Consider the following 3,144-nt stretch of genomic DNA (forward strand, 5'->3'; position numbering starts at 1 on the left):
TGGGAGGGGAGGGGATAGAACACTGTAAAAAAGAAAAAAACGCATTGACCCATGTCACTTTAGTTTTGTGTATTTCACTGTGCATAAATTATATTTCAATAAAATGCATTTTAAAAAATAATAAAAAATTGTCAAATATATGTAACAAAAAGTTTGCTGCCATTTTAATTATTTTTTAAGTACAGAATTCAGAGGTATTAATTATATTTACCATGTTGTATATTGATGCTACCATCACAAGTATCCATTTGTAAACACGCACCTCTTACCTTTTGATGACACTTCCTCTACAAAATAAATGATTCTTGCCCAGGGAGAATGATACATCTGCAAAAATCTTTAGATTAGTAACAGCAATAATGTTAGTCCTAGAGCCAAGAAGAGGAGCTAGAGGTCATGAAATTATCTTTTGACCATCCATTATGTCTCCAAACAGTAAGAGTGACAGATGGAGTCAAAGCCTCAGCACATTTTTATAATCTGTCACAATTGGGAGGGACTCCACGCTCAGCAGAAAATGAACCTATATAAAAGAATAAATCTCTCTGAAAAGATCGAACTCCAACTTAATGCACTGAGCACTGCCCTAGAGCTCTTCACACGAATTACTTCAGTTGATTCTCAAAGTGCTGTGAAATAGATTTTGCTCTCCTCTAGTTTACAAATTGAAGTTAATTAATCAGAGCTGCAAAGTGATGGAGCCCTTCTTATACAGGTTTGTCTAACTATCAAACTCAAGCTCTTTTCACTACCCTATCATCTTGTCTGTCAGTAATTTGGCCAAGGATAAGCTGGAGCTCTGATAGCATATTGTTTAAAGTGTTCAACCAAAAGGTCTAAGGATTAAAGCTGCTAACCAAAAGGTCGGCAGTTCAAACCCACCAGCTCCTCCATGGGAGAAAGATGAAGCAGTCTGCTTCTGTAAAGATTACAGCCTTGGAAAGCTTATGAGGCAGTTCCACTCTGTGCTATAGGGTTGCTATGAATTGGAATCGACTTAATGGCAGTGGGTTTCATTTGGTTATACCATCCTGTGGTAGATTAAAAATGGCTTTAAATACATCACTACTCATCCTATTGAAAGATGGGGTCTAATTCCCTTTCTCTTGAATCTAAACTGGCCTCAGCAACTTCCTTGACTGATAGAATTATGCAGAATGGACTTCTGAGGTGGGATCATAAGAAGTTTCACAGCTTACACCCAGACCTCTTGAAAGTCATTCACATAGTTCTGGGCCTCACTAGAGACCATATGAAGAAGTCAAGAGACCAGTTAGGAAATGGGCCTAGCTGAATCCAGTCTTCCAGTCATCCTTGCCAAGATGACAGGTGTGTGAGTGAAGCTATCTTGGACCATTCAAACCAGGCCAACCATCATTTGAAAGTCTCTAAGAGACCCTAGTTGATGCCATGTTGGGTAGAAGAACCATCTAGTTTAACCCTGGCCAAATTAATGACAGACAATATCATATGATAAAGTTATGGTTGCTGCAACCCACTAAATTTTGGGGTATTTTGTTACACAATAAAAAATTGAAACAAATTCTCTGATATGATATTACAACACTTACAAAAGGAGTCTTGTGCAAATGCATAGCCTAATAATGTTGAAAAGTAGAATATTTTATTGCTGTTTGCAAAACAGGATATGAATTTCTGCCTTATTATTCAAGTTAGATTACGTCTGAGTAAATGAAGAGAGAAAAGAGGAAGAGGAGAAAGAAGTGTTACTCATAGGTAACACTTTCAAGACACCAAAGAGAAGAGAGAAGATATTATTCAGGACTCTTTTGACTTCAAGTTATAGAAACCCTATTTAAAGTGCTTCTGAAAAAGAGCAAGATAGAGAGAAAAGAAGAGAATAATAACATGTATTGGCCCTTATAACCAAAAATTGTAGTGGGATGCTGACCTTGAAAATGACTTATTAAAATGCTCAAAGTCATAATAAATCTCTCCATCTTTCTGCTTCACTTTCTTCTTAGCTGTTTTATTCTCAAGCCAATCTCCTCCTCATAGTGAAAAAGGGGCCAATAGCAACTCTAGGTTTATATCATATCAGCTCAGCTACAAATGCTGCAGTAAAGAGAGCTTTCCTTTCCAAGAGTTCCAGTAAAGAGTATCATTTGCCTTCATTGGGTCACATGCCTTTTTCTAAACCAATTTTTGCGGTCAGGGAAATGAAATGTTCTCACTGGCCAAGTCTGAGTCATAACACCCCACATTAGCCTGAGGAGTGAATCAGTACCATTTTTATCATATAGACTGAAAGTCCAAATGGAAGCCTGAGAAAATAAGCCTCAAGAAGGAAAGGCTTATTACTCCTTTACACAATTAAAGCAAGCTGATGCATACAGAAAGCAGCTCTGGTGGCACAGTGGTTAAAGCATTTGGTTGCTAACCAAAATGTTGGTGGTTCCAACCCACCAGCTGCTCCATGGGAGAAAATGAGACAGTCTACTTCCATAAAGATTTATAGCCTTAGAAATCCTGTGGGGGCAGTTCTACTCTGTCCTATAGGGTCTCTATGAGTCAGAATCGACTTGATGGCAGTGGGTTTGATTTGGTTTAATGTATCTAGATATGTAATTTTATATAGATATAAAATATCTATGACTTAATATCTGTAGTAAAATTATATAAAATTATGGAAATTGTTAACAGCATGTCCTTATTTATCAAATAAAGAAAATTAATAGATGAAAAGACAGGTTGAATGATCAGGTGTGTCTAGGCAAAAGGGAATATACCCATGACCAGATATAAGTTTGGCAGATGATATTTCTACTTATGTATTTGTCATATGTGATATGTTGTTGTTGTTGTTACGTGCCATTGGGTCGGCCTCGACTCATAGGGACTCCCCCTTGGGTTTCCAAGGCGGTATCACTATGGAAGTACATTGCCCAACCTTCCTTCTGAGGAGTGACTGATGGGTTTGAACCACCAGCCTTCTGGTTAACAGTCAAGTGCCTTAGGCACTATGCTACCAGAGCTCCTTGTATGTGATATAGGAATGTCCATATATATAATAGAGCTAACAAAGGACAAGGAGCTCTGGTAGCATAGTGCCTAAGGCACTTGACTGCTAACCAGAAGTCTGGCGGTTCAAACCCACCAGCCACTCCTCGGAAGGAAGGTTGG

Source organism: Orycteropus afer, unplaced genomic scaffold (genome assembly GCF_000298275.1).
Source record: "Orycteropus afer afer isolate SDZICR_OR568_19922 unplaced genomic scaffold, OryAfe1.0 scaffold00181, whole genome shotgun sequence".
In the NCBI taxonomy this organism is placed as follows: Eukaryota; Metazoa; Chordata; class Mammalia; order Tubulidentata; family Orycteropodidae; genus Orycteropus; species Orycteropus afer.